The sequence below is a fragment of the Mesoplodon bidens genome, assembly GCF_964165515.1.
Source record: "Mesoplodon bidens genome assembly, chromosome: 7".
Classification (NCBI taxonomy): Eukaryota; Metazoa; Chordata; class Mammalia; order Artiodactyla; family Ziphiidae; genus Mesoplodon; species Mesoplodon bidens.
The window spans coordinates 106,738,572-106,756,538 of record NC_138164.1 but is presented as its reverse complement, the minus strand read 5'-3'; the positions used below and the strand labels follow the sequence as shown (position 1 = coordinate 106,756,538).

General features: G+C 59.1%; 1 protein-coding gene across 1 annotated transcript in view; it reads right to left on the bottom strand.

The window, feature by feature from the left end:
- The window catches only part of DAGLA (diacylglycerol lipase alpha), a 63,336-nt gene extending 45,833 nt beyond the window's left edge, over positions 1–17,503 (bottom strand). The window contains exon 1 of the mRNA XM_081238571.1: positions 17,454–17,503. The gene's annotated coding sequence lies outside the window, so the exon portion shown is untranslated. The remainder of the gene's footprint in view (positions 1–17,453) is intronic.
- Between the last annotated feature and the right edge of the window lie 464 nt (positions 17,504–17,967).

Sequence of the window (17,967 nt, the reverse complement as noted above, 5' to 3'; positions counted from 1 at the left end):
CTTCTCAAGCAGACTGGGGGCCTGGATGCCAGCCCAGGGCATGGGCCACACCACCCCCTCCAGGGAGCCCCCTGCAGGCTCTGGGGAACCAACTCCACCACAATAAAGCATCTCAAACATAATGATAATAAGGGTGACAATACCAATTACTACTTAGCGAGAGCCCAGCGACCTGCCAGAGGTCTTGTACTGGGAGCGTGTGGCCATTATCTCACTTTAGCCCATCAGCCCAGGGAGGAGGGAGGAGACATGGAGAGTCCAAGAGAGGACCTTTGCCCTGCTCCATGGTGCGGGGGCACCTGGCCACCTAGGCCCATCAGGAGAAGGTCCTCGGGCCCTCCCTCAGTCTCCAAGCTGGGGGCTCAGTGAACAACAGGAGAACATCTGGGTGGGAAGGAACCTTCTGGGCCACTGAGTCACACATGCTCATTTCAGGGAGGAAAGTGAGGGCTAAGGATGCAGAGACCTGCCCCAGGCCACACCAAGGTCAGCAGCAGGTCGGGGGCAGAACATGACCCCTGGCCTGCAACCCAGCTCCCAGGGCCTCCGCAGGCTCCTGTGCAAGGCTGTCCTCTGGCCTTTAAAGAAGGGTGCCCTTGGAGGGCTGAGGTGTGCTGGCCCTGTCTTGAGGGCCCATCCCCGTTCGGGCCAGGCCTCCCTCATGCCCTGTCTGCTCAGGCTGCTGAGAAGCAGCCTCCATGCCCGACCGAAGCAGGGGGCTGAGCTGAGAGCCGGGGAGGGAGAGCCCTGCCCTCATGGTTGTGCCTACAGCCTCACTGCTCCGGAGGCTGGGCCCGCGAACCCCATTAGTTCCCCGGGCCACCCTGCCCTGAGCCCACTCACAGAGGGCTTAGTGTGGCCAACAAGGCTGGCCAGGCTGGCCAGGGGGCTAGGCAGCCCGCTCATCAGAGACACTGGAGCTCCCTGCCGGCACCCAGACAACAAAAACCGCTGCATCTCTCACCAGACCAGGAGGGTGGGTAGGGGGCTGAGAAGCCTGCCCACCTAGACTGAACTGTGCCAGGGTCCTGAATGTCGCCCAGGGACCTCAGCCCTGGCAGCCTGGCCCCCAGGGCGGTGGGGGGCTGCCGGCCCTTGCCATTCCAGCCTGGAGAGGTCAGGGGGCGACTCCCCCTCGCTTTGGCAAGTGGAAGGCAGGAGCTCTGGGGCAATCGCGCAGAACTGCGCATCCCATCCCACTCGCAGCCCAGCGTGCCCCACGCGGCCCTGCTGCTGCCGCCCCCACAGGCCCGCTCTCCAGCCGTGCGCTCCACATTCTGTCTGCTCGGTCCTCCCCAGGGCCCCACACACCGTAACTGCGACACCTTTGTCCCGCGGCCTGCTCTCTGGAGGGCGGCACAGGCCGCTGGCAGCCCGAAGGGCCCGAAGCTGTGCTCCGGGGCATCTGTGGGCCCGGAAATTGCGCACAGCCCTGTGTGAATTCTTCTGGAGGGGAGCCGACAATTTTCACCCTTTCTCCAAGGGTGCTTGGCCCCTGGGCTGGGTCACTGTGCCGGCCCCACTTCCTGCCTCTCAGCACCCCCATGGGGCCGCCCTGTCTGTGAAATGCCTGGGGATCAAGGGAATCAATGGCTTCTCTGTTCTTTGGAGGGAAGGCGTTTCATCACCCTTGGGGGAATCTTTCAGGGAGGCAGGGAGCAGCCAGGCCCGCTCTTTGGGCTCAGGACCCTCGATGCCTCACGGCTCCTCCCATGTTGGGAAGTGGGGTCACTGTGCATGATGGAGGTGGGGTTAGGCGGGGGGGGGGCGGGGAGCGTGCCGTGGGGCAGGAGGGAGGCCTGAGAGCTCTGTGGAGGGAACTGCCCCCCCTCCCCCCGGCCCCCACTCCCCCGGTCCCCGGGACTCCCTTTGTATGAGCCGCTCTCGCTACCCAGACACCTTCACGAACAGCTCCCGCCTGGGCTGAGGCACAGCCAGGCCGGGGTGAGTGAGTCAGCCAGGGAAATCCCGGCACCCGCACCCACCGCTGGGTGACAGTGCCGCTGACACCTACGGAGCGGGGTGCCCAGCCCCTCCCGGCAGAGGGCGAGAGAACGCCCCCATTTCCTGCTCCCTGAGAGGGGAGCCTGGCTGCGGGGCAGGGAGGAGTCAGGGCTCAGAGGAGCCCTACAAGTGAGGGCTCAGGCCCTGGGCCTTGCCCTGTGGCCTCTTCGGGGCTCTGGTCCCTTGATGCTTGACGCAGCAGTGGGGAAGGGGGTGGGAGCATGGTCGCCAAGGCCACTGCCAGCTCCGGCCCCGTGCGTGTCATCTCCCCAGCCACTGGGCATCCTGCCTCCCAGGGTCTCAGTGCCTCTAGGCCTTCACGGGCCCACCTCGTTCCTGTGGGGCCCTGGCTAGTCTCCTGCCTGGGCACCTCCACTAAAGGCTGCCCTGAACCCCAGAAAGGGCAGGGTCAAGGCTCTGCCCAAGAGGAGGGAGGCGGGGCAAAGAGGAGAGCAAGGCCAGGAGAGGAGAAGCCTGAAAGGGTAAAGACAGAAAGGACAGGCACAAAGCCTGCTCCCAGAAGGACATCCCATCCCTCAAGAAACCCGGCCAGGGGGCTTCCCTGGTGGCGCAGTGGTTGAGAGTCTGCCTGCCGATGCAGGGGACACGGGTTCGTGCCCCGGTCTGGGAAGATCCCACATGCCGCGGAGCAACTGGGCCCGTGAGCCAAAATTACTGAGCCTGCGCGTCTGGAGCCTGTGCTCCGCAACAAGAGAGGCCGCGATAGTGAGAGGCACGTGCACCGCGATGAAGAGTGGCCCCCGCTCTCCACAACTAGAGAAAGCCCTCGCACAGAAACGAAGACCCAACACAGCCAAACATAAATAAATAAATAAAGCAAACTGTCAACAAGTAAAAATAAACACTATTATAAAAAAAAAAAAAAAAAAAAAAAAAAGAAACCCGGCCAGGTCCCCACAAACCCGCCAGACCGGTTGGCAGTTGGCGATTGGCGTTAGCGGCCACCTCACTGCTTCCGGCTGCCTGAGTGTGCAGGGGGCCTGGTGGGCAAGGTCCTGCTGGGCCGGTGCCTCACTGTTGAACGCCACCTACTCCATTACTCCCATCCCTTCCAGCCTGACACCTGCCCAGGTAGGACCACCTTCTGGGCATAGGTAAGGGGAGGGTGATGTTCTGAGTCCGCCCCACCCACTGCCTCAGGTGGGCTCCAAGACCAGGGTGGGGAAGCAGCTCAACGGGATCTCAAGAAGGAGCCTCTGGGGACTTCCCTGGTGGCGCAGTGGTTAAGAATCTGCCTGCCAATGCAGGGGACACGGATTCGAGCCCTGGTCCAGGAAGATCCCACACACCGAGCCCTGGTCCAGGAAGATCCCACACGCCGCGGAGCAACTAAGCCGGTGTGCCACAATTACTGAGCCTGCGCTCTAGAGCCTGCGAGCCACAACTACTGAGCCCACGTGCCACAACTACTGAAGCCCGTGCGCCTAGAGCCCATGCTCCACAACAAGAGAAGACACCGCAATGAGAAGCCCACACACCACAACGAAGAGTAGCCCCTGCTCACGGCAATTAGAGAAAGCCCGTGCGCAGCAACGAAGACCCAACACAGCCAAAAATAAAATTAAAAAAACAAAAACAAAAAAAGGAGTCTCTAGGGCTATGAATGCGAAGATGACAAGCCCCAACCTTGAGGCACTCACAGTGCAGAATGAGGAGGAAATCCACACGCAGGTCAGTGAGTACAAGGCTCTGATGCCAGGGACCCCACAGCAAGGTCAGCTGCTTAGCCCAAGGCAGACAGAGGCGGCTTCCAGGAGGGTGCTCACAGCTGAGCAGGAGTTCACCACCAGGCAGAAAGAGGGGGGAAACCAGGCTCACTCCTTCCGCCGCCTCCCCCTGCCCACCCCCCCCCCCCCGCACACAGAAGCCTCCCAGAACCCCCGGGAGCCAGTGCACCTTGTGCAGGGGCTGGGCCCCAGCCAGCACAGCTCCTCTGCCCTGGAAGCGCTCTGTGCTGAGCACAGCCGTTAGCTCCCAACTCCTGCCTCTAGGTTGCTGCCAGGCAGGGGAGTTGGTGGTTGGAGAGACCCAGAAACCCACCCATTTCTTTGAGAGAACACTGAAAAGATGTAACCACAAATCCCATGAGTTTACTGAAATGTCTTTAAAACAAATGGCTTGAATGGATTTCTCCCACCCCTTCTCTCCACTGAGCCACTCACTGGAAAACAGCAGCTCAAAGGGCCCCACTCGGGGCTGCTGAGGCCTGATGGAAACTGGGTCTCAGCTGCAAAGCCAGGCAAGAGGCACTGGGATAAAGGCAGCTTTGGTCAGGAGAAGATGAAAAATGACACACAGGCAACGAAGGGTTTGTGGGAGGCCACTATATCAGATCCAGGAACGCTCAAATGCCCTCAAGCCCTCTACTATTGGTGGCTTTCTCAGCACCATGGGTCTCCCTTCTTCCTGCTCCTCCCTTTGCCTCTTGCCTTGAGGGTCCTGCCCTGAGCAGTTGCTTTTGCACACACCCTTACTGGGCAGCTGGAACGGACAGGTGGGGTCTTCCTGGACATCACAAATTGCTTAGAAAATCAGGCAAAGGAGCAGGAGTGGGAAGGTATGTGACTCACCAGAGATGAGAGCTGGAAGGGCCCGGGGAAATCAGAGTTCAAGACCCCCTGACTCTTAGCGATGAAGACTCTTAAGCCCAGAGAGGTGCGCTGATGTGCCCAAGGTCACACAGCTATGGGTCCTTGTCCTCTTGTTGGCTGCATTCCAAGCCTCATTCATTCAACCATTACTTCTCAAGCACATGCTATGTGCCTAGATTCTGGAACTTAGGCTTAGGCTCCTAGGTGATGCCCTGATGAAAACTGAACTCTGCCCCAGAGGCTTGCAAGCCGGGGGGCCTCCCATCCCTCGGCTCTCCCCTCCCCACTCGTTCCTCTTGTGTAAAGAGGAGGATGTGCCCCCCCCCCATTACCAGGGAAGACTCAAAGCAGAGAGGAAGTGAAAAAGTGGGAGAAACAGCAGGAAGGACTGTGGAACACTGGGCACAGCCTGAAGAAGAGGGACCAAGGTGAAGGATACCCCAGCGGGTAGGTCGAGCAAGAGAAACACTGTCCTGGGAGTCTGGGGCTGCCACTGGCACCTGTGTCCTGAGGACCCTGGACCAGACATGCTTATCTATGCCTACTTCTTCCTTCTTATCACAAAGTACATGTTCTCCACAGAAAACAGAAACCAAAAAGAGAGAGAGAAAGCGAAAGAAAATAGAAATCATCCATGACCCCTCTAGGAAAATTATTAACTATTAACATCTGTCTAGTTTTTTTTCCTTGTTCAAATATGGGATCATTCCGTACCTACCGCTTTTTTTCACTGAGCTAGAGAAGGTGAACATTTCTCTTCATTTAACATTTTTCCAGCCCTACCTTCCCTCATTATTGTGGAGCAGTCCATGCACATGGAGTATGTGAGTTTATTCAACTAGTTCCCTACCGGTGGCCCTTAGGCTGTTTCCCTCTTCTCGCTGTGAGAAAAGCCCCACAGCTGGGCCCCAGGATGAGCGGCTCCAGGCCCCCACGGGGTGGTGCTGGAGCCCGGGGCTCCCCGCTCTCTCTAGGGTTCATTCTCCCCCGGCAGAGGTGGGGCCTTGTGCAGAATGTGGGGAGGGGGGTAGGATGGGGGTCCTGCCCTTCTCCACAGCTCTCAGACGGTGAGTGATTTCCAGTGACTCTCAAACTTGAATCGGCAGGGAGGAGATGGGAAATGCAGGTTTCCAGGCCCTACCAGACATTCTGAAGCAGTTGGTCCAAGGTAGGGCCCAGGAGCCTATGGCTGAGCAAGCCCCATCATGGCCAACCCAGGAGATTCTGAACCTCCCTGCACTCAGAGAAGCCCTGCTCTCGAGGATGAAGCCCAGCAGTGCTCCTCCTACCTGAGCGAGCAGAGGCAGCACCTTGGAGCGGGTTAAACTGCAGAGTCCTGGGCCCCACTCCAGAGATGCCGATTCCGGGGAGGGAGGGAGGGGCGCCCTGAGATTCTGCTTTTCTAACCTGCTTCCAGGTGCTGCTGCTGGCTCATGGGCCACACTCAGGAGCGCTCAACTAAACCCGTGTGGGTACCATGTGCGGGTGCCGGCGACGGGCACTGTGTCTGGAGGGGCAATCACAGCTGGCACTTAGTAAGCACTTCCTGTGGGTCGAACACTGTGCCCTGGCCGCTCAAGTTGTGCTCCGTGAGCCACATCCTGAGGAGCAGATCTGGGGTCCCATCCAGCCTCAACGGGAATCTGCATTGGCAAGCTCCCTGGGGATCTGTGTGCCCATTAAAGCAGCACTTTTTTTTTTCTTTTTTTGCGGTACGCGGGCCTCTCACTGCTGTGGCCTCTCCCGTTGCAGAGCACAGGCTCCGGACGTGCAGGCTCAGCGGCCATGGCTCACGGGCCCAGCCGCTCTGCGGCATGTGGGATCTTCCCGGACCGGGCACGAACCTGTGTCCCCTGCATTGGCAGGTGGACTCTCAACCACTGCGCCACCAGGGAAGTCCCTAAAGCAGCACTTTGCTGAGACCTTAACCCCATCCTCCTAACACTCCTCAGACGCAGGTCAGTTATTCCCCTGATTTTCCAGCTGAGATTCTGCAGCTGCGAGGTTAAATGACTTGGTTAAGGTCTCACAAGTGCCGCCAGCAGGAGCTACAACCAGAAGCCGTACGGTCCAGCTCCCGAGCCCCTCACCCCAAAACACAACACCCCCTGCGGATTCCTGTTCAAGCCCCACAACCACTGTGAGAGGTGGCCTCTGACTCTGCACTTTACAGATGAGACCTCGGAGACGGGGGGAGTCAGACCAACCGCTCCCCGGGAAACGGCGGGCTGGGGTCCTCCCTGTCTGCTGCGTCCACGCCTGTGTTCTTCCCTCCCGGCCCACTTGCTCTGTGGCCCAGGCCGGGGTAGGGGTTCCGCCTCCTAAGCCGGCAGGCTCTGCGGACACAGTCGGGGGCAGGAAGTGGGAACTGGGGCGGAGCAACCAGGAGTTCAGTTTGGCCTGAGGACATTCTTTCTTCACAGCCAGACTCAGCTCAGTGGGCCTTTTGAAAGGCAGCAGAGAATAGCTGTGCTCAGCCCAACGAGGCCGGCCCGTTTCAACCTTCCATTTGCTGCCATTTCCAATGACAACTTCAGAGGGCTCCTATAATTTATACATCCCAGGATGCACTGCTCCAGCTGCTTTATGATGGGAGTTCATTACACCATTAAGGTTAAACTTTTATAAAGTACTGAGCAGGTGGTGGGCTGGGCGCCCAGCTTCGTTACCGCTGCCGGAAGCCTGCTGAATGGGGTTCACCTGGGGTGGGGTGGGGTCAGGCTCTCTGAAGGGGCCAAGAAATGGAGAAGGCGGCCCCAGAGCACGGGGGCCCTCTGTTAGCTAGCTGTTTATTAAACTGCACGGTCGAGCGGGCAGGCAGCAAGGAGAACGATCTTCAGCAGCTCAGCACCACTGGCAGGGGGCATGGGGGTGAGAGGAAGCCTCCTGTGCTGCCTGCCAGGGCGGCGAGGTGCAGGGCCTGAGCCACAGACGGGCCCACACATGGGCAACAGCGAAGGAGTGGGCAGGCTCGTCCTCTCGGCACCAGGGTGGCCATAGGGGGTCTTCCTCTTGTAGGAACCTGTCTGTCCTCCCTGTGGTTCACGGGGCCCCCGAACCTGATGCGAGATGGGGGAGCAAGAAGGAACACCCCGAGAACAGGGGCCAGACAAACGGGGGTCCGAGGCCCAGCCGGCCGGCTGCAGGTACACGGCCTCTAGCAGGTCCCTTCAGTTCTCCAAGGAAGCTGAGATCCTCAACCTGTCCCTCAGCTGTCAAACACATGCGCCTCCCTCCCAGGGCAATGCCCCAGCACAGAGCACGGTGAGCGCCCACCGCACGAGAGCGGTCTCTAGCCTTCGCGTTAAATGAGTTACCGCACGTAGAGCACTTAGGAAGGTGCCTGGCAGAGAGGACTCGCTTTGCTGTTGTTGCTGTTGTTACATCTGTCTATGTGTCAGTCCTTGACCTGGGAACTCTCTGAGGAAGTGGTGGTAACTTTTCTTATTCCCACCTCCAGGCACAGAGTTAAGCGTGCAGTAGCTGCTTGACAAGTGTCCCTGAGAACGGGTGGACAGGAGTTTACAAGTGGCAGGGCTATTCCCTGCTCCACAGTCTGGCCCCAGTCCCGGGGACGGTGTCGGCAGAAGACCAAGTTCTCTCAGAGGTATGAGGCCGAAACCACCTCTTGAGAAAAATTCTTTGGCTTCCCAGGAGGAAAGAGACTCCAGATGTGGCTGGTTTTTCTGGCTCCGGGACACTGGGGTTGACTCTGGCCTTCTCCTTCCACACGTCCCTGGAACCAAGGAGGACAGGGAGGGGTTGCTGTGACGGGAACCTCCAGCCTCAGGTGGGGCTTTGTGGCCCCGCAGGCTGGCCTCCTTCTCCAGTCGCTGCCCCAACCGACAGGCTCCCAGGGCTGGAACGGACCCAACAGGACTCTGGACTTGTCAAGGTTGCCAGTGTTCTTGGCTGTGAGGCCAAGTCATGACTGCCATGCTCGGGATGCACAAGCTCACCCACAGGCCATCTTCCCACAGCCGAGGGGAGTGGGAGGGGCTGGGGGGCTGCCACTTGGCACAGGGGCGTCAGAGAGTGTCTAAGGAAAGACCTGGCTTCCCCTAAAGGCCTCAGGGGAGGAAAAGGTGGACCAAAAAAAAAAAGGCAGCCGGATGGAAGAGGCGCCAAAGGGAAGGAAACCAAACTAGGAGAGGGACCAAAGAAGGACAGGCAGCCTCAGAGAGTGCTGGGGCGGGAACAGGGTCAGTGCCAGAGGGACGGTGAGACACTGCCAGCTCTGAGAAGTGCCAGGGGTGGTGCAAGGGTTGCCTGGCTGCAGGACGCAGCCTCAGGAAAGGGAGGGTCCTCTCAGTTTAGCACTGCCTGGGGGGACAGAAGAGTGGACAGCGGGTAACACTGACGGTGCTCTTGGCATTGGGTGGAACTTCCAAAGAGGTGGCGTCTCATTTGATCCCGACAGCTGCCCAGTGTGCCATGTTCCACTAGATCCCCCATTTTAGAGGTGAGGAGGAAACCGAGGCTCTGAGAGGTTAAGAGACTTGCCCAAGTAGTAGTGGACTCGAATGGAGCTTTATGCTAAAGTCCATGTTTGCAGGCCTATGTTACACTGAATTTAAAGAGAAAGAAAATGAATCAGAGGTGGGTGATGGGAGGAACGAAAGGGCAGCATCGTCTTGGAGACCCTGCAGTCCCGAGCGGGCCAGGTGGGCAGTGCCAACTGGGAGGTAGCTCATCCAGCGAGACTGCAAAGGCCAGGACAGTGCCCTCGGCTGCTGGGCCCAGGGCTGCCGGGAGGTCCTGCAGCCGGCCTGAAGCTGCAGCCGGGCAGCTGTCTCAGGGCAGTGCAGGAGCGTGGATGAAGTGGAGCCTGATGTAATCCCCGCCTGCAGAGGGTGGAAACTTGGGAAGTGAAACCAGCTGTTACCTCACTGCAGCCCGGCCACAGATTTCCAACAGTCATGCCAGGCAGGCCTCGCCCCTACCCACAGTCTGAGGCCTCTGCCCTCCTCTCTGGGGCCCGGGGGAGCCCTGAAAGCTGCGCTCCCCATGCCCAGCTCGGCGCTGAAACGCGCTCGGAGTAAAGCTGATGAGAAAGCAGAGAGTTTCTAGCCAACGCCCTGGGAAGCCTGCCACCGAGAGGCTGACAGTCTCACCGCTTTCCGGAACAGACGCAGGGCTCACCTCTTCACCAGGCTTTCCGCATATTTTGAGGGGTGAGGAGAGGTCCCGGCGGCTGCGTGGTGAACTATCCTCCTTCCTCATCAAACCCTGCCTGAAGCGGCCTGGTCAGGCTGCCCAGGCGTGTGGGAGGCCAGAGGGGCGGTGAGGCCCAGAACCCCAGGTGGGCCCCACGCACTTCCATACAACCCAAGGCCCCAGCGCAGGTGGGGCGGCCTCCAAGGGCCCAGGCACTGGTCAGCCAACCGGGACACCAGACTGTGGTCTGGCCCCCACTCTAGGGGCCTCCTGCCCAGCTCTTGGCTCAACAGGGTCCTTGAGCAAGGCCTTCCAGCTGGTGAACCGTGGAATTCACTAGCCCATCCGGGCAACTCAGAGGGTGGATGCAGATGCCCCGGCCTGGGAGTATGCCCCCTCTTAAGCATTTCTGGACTTCACACTAGCTCCTGAAGCGTTGAATCTCACGCAAAAGCAATTCTAACCCTTGATCAGTACAGTGTCTTTCCCATCCAGCATCACCTCTGAGCACGGGGACAGCCCATGAAGGAGAGAGAGTACCATTGTTGCTCTTATACAAACGGGGCGACTGAGGCTCAGAAAGGCTGAGTGACTCATCTGAAGTTGCCCAGCAGAGCCAGGGGCAGAATCCAGGCCCAGCACCCTCCACCTGCCTTGCTGTCTCCCTAAAATCACCCATCCTGGGATCCCAGGAGTGGGTACTCCTGGTCCCCACGGCAAAGGATGGTGCCCGACACATCAGGCCAGACAGGCGAAAGGTTTGAGGCGTTGGATAAATATACAGATATCTGATATACAGGCCAGAGGAGATGGAGAGAGATGAGAATTACAGGAAGAATGAGACCAGCACCCTGTATCTCAAGGCCGCTGGAGTCCAGGAGGCCCTGCCCTCTATTAGCTGAGTGCCTAGAGCACATTTCTAAACCTCACCTATAAAATGGGTTAATACCACCTGCCTCTCGCGTGGTTACGGGGATTAAATGAGCTAACGCGTGTAAAGTGCTTAGCATGGCGCCTGGCGTGTGCACTCACTAAGTGCTGTTTGCCATCACCGTTAGCCTTCAATGAGGACCTGGACTAGCGAGGGGAACAAGCCACGAACATTTAACAACACACGCTCAGAGGGGCGCCGGCGCTCTGCCCCCGGTCACATCAGGTAGGACAGTCCTGGAGTGCAATGGGGCTGGAAGAAAGGCGTCACGGGAGAGGGGGGCTGTGTGGGCCTGAAGGGGAGGCAGGGCTCACAGAGCAGAGGGAGGGGTCCTGGATTCAAACTCTGGCTTCCCACCTACTCGCTGTGTGTCCTTGGGCAGGTAACTCACCCTGTCTGAGCCTCCTGTAAGACAGGGGTAGAGGGGTGGGGGGAGTAGAGGGATACCTGTTACAAGGAGTAAATGGGATCCTGTCTATACTGGATGCTGTGCCAGGCTGAGTTCCCCGAATTCACAAAATGGAAACTATTGCTGTTATTACTGTTACTTTGTGGCTGAGCAAAGGCTCCTGGAGACAGATGCCCTGAGGCCTCCCGACCCCCAAACCTGAGAGGGTTTGGCAAAAGCCAAGTGCAGGGTGCTGTCCCTGGGGTGGGGGCCAGAGGAGCAGCCCCACCAAGCTCACCCCACCGTGAGGTCTGCCCAGCAGGGGCAGCCATGTGCTGGGAGGTGCAGGGTGGATTGTCTATAATGAAGAGACATCAATAATAAATTAACCTCAAGTAAGTCCAGGAACATCAATCATAAATTAATTAAATGGCTCCCGGAGACGCGAGGACAAGGGGCCTCTTTGGGATGAATTAGAGGCGGCATCCAGCCTCACCTTACACGGCACAGCCCACCCTCCCTGGTCCCGGCCTGCAGGCTCTGTGGCCAGGAGCATCTCCAGGTGGAGGAACTGGTTCTCAGGAGCAGCTCCCAAAACACAGGTGAAGATAAGCCCGCTCTCCCCCCTCCCCCTCCCTATCCCCCTCCCCTCCCCACCCCTCCCCTCTCCCCTCCCCCCACCCCTCCCCCTCTCCCCTCTCCCCCACCCCACCCCCCAGGCTCAGAGAGCTCTCAAATGCCCAGAGGGTGTTGATGAAACTTCTTAGAATAGTAACCTCCTGGGCTGAACTCAGGCAGGAGAAATTTCAAGGGGTAATTTGGTGAGAAAATGATCAAACTCCTGGAAATAAGTGCTAAGAATACTGGAACCCCCTCAGTGGGTCCTCAGGGACGAGAACAGCCTCCTTCAGGGGATCCCCAACAGCCTCCCACTCACACTCTGGGCCTGGAACCCACCAGAATCAAAGCAGCTGAAAGTCAAGTGTGGGAGCCGCATCAGAGGCAGGGAAGAGGCCCTGTTCCAGGCCCCGCCTCTACTGACCAAAATGACAAACCTTGGGGCCTCCACCTCCCCTCCGTAATCAGTCAGGGTGGGCTCTCCCCGCCCTCCCCAGGGCGGCCCCTGCCCCGGTTCAAGCCCTCCAAACCCGGCACCTGCCCGAGACGCCAGCTGGCCTCCCCACTCCTGCCCCCCGGTCCTGCCAGCACCGGCTGCCAGACTCTCGCTCAGAACACTTTAGTGACTGCCCACGTTCACGGGCCAAACCTCCAGCCTCACTGTCATGGCTCCTGGGGACCCAGCCCCAACTCACGATTTCAACCTTTCATCACTTCCGTTTCCGGCACCCATAGCCAAGCCAGACCACAAACGGTCAGCCCCTCGCTTTCCCAGCCATATCCCCCATTGCTGCCACTTCCTCTACAATCACCTGGCTGGCCCAGGTTAAAGGTCACCACCACTTAAGTCTCCCCTGATCTCCTCTGACCGCCGGTAGCACCCGCCTCTTGACGTTACAGCGTAGACCTCTGTGTCCATCTCGTATCTTCTCAATAGATTGTGGACACCAGAATCTACACCGTAGAGGTTCTAGTGTGTCCACTTCATCTTCATGGCCCTCACTGACCCCAACCCTTGGTGGGTGCTCAAGAAATACCTATCAACTCAGTCGGAGTGGAACCATTCCCCAGGGGCCAAAACATTATCTTGCATGTGATTCTATTAACAGATAGGCCAGATTCCATCCATGCCAAGGGTAGGGTGGAGCTAATTTCTCTTTATTGAGAAAAGGGACAGGACCTATGACATCTCCCCCGGTGCTAATGTATGCAGATCGTGATGTAACTGCTTTTCTGCGGAGAAGATCCTGCCCGCAGGAGCAAAAACATAAACCGAGTGTGCTTGCCTCCATCATGATCTCTCCACTCATCAGGCATGGGATTCTTACAACCACCCCTGTGGGAGGTTTCACTGTCCCCATCTTACAGATGGGAAAACTGAGGTGTAAAGAGATAGCAGGATTCAAACTCGGGTCTGACTTCAGAGTCCCAAGTCGTAAGGCCTCTGGGCTACAGCGCTCTCTTCTGTCACCCGGGCGGACTGTCTCCGGCTGACTTCCCAGTGGGCTTGGGGAGGAGGGGGAAGCAGGCGTGTGTGAGTACATATGGGCGTCAGAGAGCCACACCCCCAGCCTGGGCATCCTTCTGAGGAATACTGAGAAAGCAGAAAGGTTGCTCCCGTAAGAATCACGTGGAGATGTTAAACTCACCCTCCCGGAGCTGGAAGGAGACCTCCCCCTGACTCCCACTGTTCTCTCCTGCTTCGTGGGGCCCAGCAACACCCCACTGCACACACCCACTGACACCAGGCCAGCCAGACACAGGAGCCCACAAGCTCCCCCGCCACCAGGCGCTCCACACCCCCTCAGCCCGCACTTCCCACAGAAACGCTTGCTTACGGGCACACGCGGCTTTGCACACGTGCAATCGCCCGGCAGCCGTGCAGTGACAACGGCCCCACCCCTGCCCGTCTCCACCGTGATCCTGCAGAGGACTTGGGCACTCCTGCCCACCGCCCTCACCTGTGGCCAAAGCACTCCCCTCCACATCACCTCCCTGGACCCCCCTCAGCCGCCGAGAGGACCCCACAGGGAAGGGGCTTTCCTGGCTCCTCCTCGCCTACACACCCAGTGTCCTGTCCACCCAGGGAGATCCAGTCCAGCCAAAGTCAGTATCAGAAAGGAAAAAGGAAAATCAAGATTAACAGTCTTTAGCCCTACCCGCTGAGATGTAACCACATCCCACAATGTCCTGGGCTCCACGGCTCTAAAAGATTTATCGTCCTCTGACCGCACGCTCATTGATATTTCCCCAGCGCCACTCACCCGGTCCACTAGAGTGTAATGTAAAGCTATTCCAGGGAGAAACTGAACTCAGATGGAACGTGGGCCAACAGGCGATTAAACCCTAAGGGGGGATCCCTTTCTGGTCCCGGCGAGAGGGACTGCGGGGAGGGTCCGGGCCTTCAGCTGTGGCCCAGGAAGCCTCTGTCCAAAGATGCCCGATTCCCTGGCACCCCTGAAGCTGAGCTGCCGGGCACCATGATTTATGAGGTGGCTGAGGAAGGAAAGGTTGCCAGGAGCTGAGTTAAGCAACTTTTGGAGAAACATGGACAAAGACATAGGAATAGGACTGAGGACCAGAGTTGAAAACAATCTCAGCTCCAGAGAGCCACTTGCCCTCGATGGCCACTCCTGTGTTACCAGCCCCCTGCCCCAGCTGGCATCTGTTCAAAGCCAGCAGCTGTGCAGCACGATGAGGGGTGGTGGTGACCTGGCCGGGCTCCCTGTGGCCTCAAACCCTGAGGACTCGGAAGAAAGCCCTGCTCTGCTTTTGGGAAACAGAGGCCAATTCCTCCTGTTGACGTCTCCGATCTGCCCCGCCTGAAACCCAGCTCTGCTGTGCAGAGTCCCAGCATCCCAAGCAGATGGCAAGGGGTGGCTGCAAAGGGGTGGCTCCTGGATCCCCAAACCATGAGGCTGAGCCACAAATCAGCACAAACAGGCGTAGGTGTGGAGGGTGAGCTGAGGGGATGTGAAGGCTGAATATTCACATCAGGGAGGCCTGAGGCTTCCTCTTAATGGACTTGCACTAGGAGAGCTTTCCAAGCAGGAGCTGAAGTGCTGGTAAACTCCTGGGGAGGCAGCCAAAGGGGACCAGGGAGCACGGAGGACAGGCCTCGGCCACCCCACGGATGACCTGGGCACAAGTGGCCGAGGAGGCACTTGCAGCGCCAGGCAGTGTCCAGGCGGCAGCCCCGGGGCAGGGGCCTGGGGGGCTGTGTCCTCCTTCTCCCCTTGTGGCTTGACACTGCAGCACGGACACAGGACAACAACTTTCTGCCTTGGGACCAAGCTTGTGAAACGGGTTGCTGGCTAAGGCAGACACTCACATGGAATGCTGGAGAAACCGGGCCTGGGTTCACGGAATCCGGCCTTCCAGTGCAAAGCCTTCTAGCCATGGGGTATGTAATCCAGGCTCTGCAGCCCATTATCAGGAGGTAGGCCCCAGTGGCAGAAAGTAAAGCAACTGGCAGCCACCCTCAGCTTCTCCACCTGGGAAGGCCCTTCAGGCAGAAGTGGGCCCACGTCCTGGGGAATTCCTGCTACACCTGTCTGCCCTCAGAGACCCGCTATGAGGGTGCCCATCACCCCTTCTCCTTGCCCCGTGTATCTGAGGGCATCCCCCATGGGCCCCAGCCTCCTACCAACCAGCCTCAACCTCGCTCACAGGACCACCCAGCCCTGCATCCTTCTGGTGACTATGACCCAGTGGGCTTTCTCCAGGCCACAGCCCCCAAAACTCTGATGCGGCCGCTCCCCAGCCCCATCCTCTGAACCCAGAGCCAAAGGAAATTCTCAAGAGAAAGTGCACACTTCCAAGTGTCGCTCCCAGCCAGGTACCCCCAGATCTGTCAGCCAAGGACACCTCCCAGCCCTGTGCGGCCACGAGCACGTCTGCAGCCCCGGCGAAGGGCTCCCTCTTGCTCTGGCCACTCATGCAGGATGCTACAGTTGCTGCAGCCATGCTTGGACAGTCCTCGGGAGCCCTGGGGCCTGGTTCCTGTTCGGCAGCTGACTCACAATGTCAACAGATCCCACTTTCCCCACCAGGAGCCCTTACGCTCAGGGCCTCTAATTCCCTATGACAGGCCCTCGACTTTCCGGCTGCCTTCCTCCCCAATCACATTCCATGCCTCCATTTCCTCTGCCTCCTGCCTTGGTCTCTTTACCTGATGATAATCCCTGACCTTTGGACAGCCTTTCACAAAGGGTTTCCACAGGCACCATCTTTCATCCTCTGCGACCACCTTCTGATGTGGCTCTGAGAGATAAAGTCACCTGCTCAAGGTCACACAGGAAAGACTGGAATTCAAGTTTTCTGGCTCCGTATGCACTAGACAACACTCTAGCTTTGAGGAACCTCAGCAGCATCTCCAAGCACCCACTTTGGCAAGTGAGCTGCCACCCCCACCCTAGTCTCCCATACCCTCAACTTGGTCTTTCTGGACTCCTAAAGGTCTTCTCCAGGCCCAGCCTCATTTATTCTTCTACCCCCAAGAGATCCACAAAGACCTAACAAATTCCCCCACATTCTAAGACTTCTCTGGGGGTCGTAAATTGCCCCTCTGTGAAGTAGAACACATGCGACGCTGACTGTGACCCTCACCCAGAGCTTCCCAAAGGACTGGTGAGGGCAGACGCAATCCTAGCACACTCCTGGTGGCTGCAGACTCATCTTTCAAACATCACCCAAATGATCCTCTGGACCCAAAGGTTTCCAAGCATCGTAGAAGAGAGGCAACTCCCAGACGCCCAGGAGCAAAGGAAAAGGCAGGGCCCGGGAACTACAGATGGATGGAGCAACACACCTCCCTCCCACCCACCAACGTGGCCCACCTCTCAGCCCTGCACATTCCTCAGGACACATGTTCAGGGAGAGTGAGCAGAGCTGAGAACTGTCCACCTCTCCTCTCCTCCCCAAAGCTGAATGAATTCATGAGCCCAGGACAATGTTAGGACAGGTCTCCATCTGGGTCACCATCAGCGTCCTCAGGGTAGAAGCATCTCCAGGCATCTCTCTTTCACGTCCATTATAAAGGACACCAACCTTCTCTCAGCTTTCTGCCTTCCTCAGTCCAGTGTACCCAACAGATATTAAAGGTGGGCCCGCAGTGCCAGAGGCAATGCCCCTCATCATCACCAGAGTGGGAGGATGGGCATTTACCCTTCCCATCCACCAGGGTCTGAGGGCCATGGATTCTCCCCTCGCAGGGCCAGGCTGCCCCGGCACCACGCTGTGCCAGGGTCATTTCTCACAGTCACGCTAGGAACTCCTGCCATGCTGAGGACACGAATTCTTCAAGCCCCGGGTGCCATCACTCCAGACCATGTCAAGGCCAGAACCATCCGACACCTTATTAATGAGAGCACTTCCTCACACCCCTGCCAGGGGCACCACCATGCGCCCACAAGCTGGCCACCGCCACTCCAGAACCAGTCCAAGTGCTGTGCCCATCACCAATCTGCACTGAGGGCTGTGCCCGCCCCACACCTGGGCAGCCACCACCGCACCAAGGTGGGGGTGAGTCTTCTGACACCCGTGCCGGGAAAAGCACGCTGCCTGTGCCAGACCCACGCTGCCCACGCTCGTGCCACGGGTGTCACCATTCCCACACTGGTGCCAGGGGTCCACGGATCTCACACCTGCCACACCGCGCGCCCTGGACACTGCCCAGCTGCCGCACCGCTCACACCGCGCCCGAGTCCGGGGCCCGGCCCGCCGCGCCCGCGGCCCCCCTTACCTCCAGCCCGCCGCAGGGATCGGCCCGCCGCCGCCACCGCGACCGCCACCGCGACCGCCACCTCCATCCTGGGCTCCCCAAGGCCCCAATTCACTAACGCCGCTTCCGCAGGGCGCCGGCGCCGGCGCGAAGGCCGCCTCCGCCCCCCGGGGGACGCTGCGTCCTTTACGTAAACCCCACTCCGCCGCCAGCGGTGACCATGGCGACGACCGCGGGGCGGCAGCGCCCCCTGGTGCCAGGGAGGGGAGCGGCGCCGAGGCAGGAGTGAACGGAGTCTTTCGCGGGGCTCCACGCGTGGGTGCGGTGGGCGCAGGACTCCAGCCGCCGCTGCAGCTTCGTGGGCGGCCGGGAGGGGCAGGACCGGCCGCGCTGCATGCGGGGAACGGAGCCACCTGGGTCCCCCTCCTTCAGGCCCCGCGTGACCGGTTTTAGCGTGGGAGAGGCAAAAAAGCATGTAGGATCACTGGAGAACTGGTTCATTTGGAGGGAGGGAAGAGAGAGATGGGTTCCACCT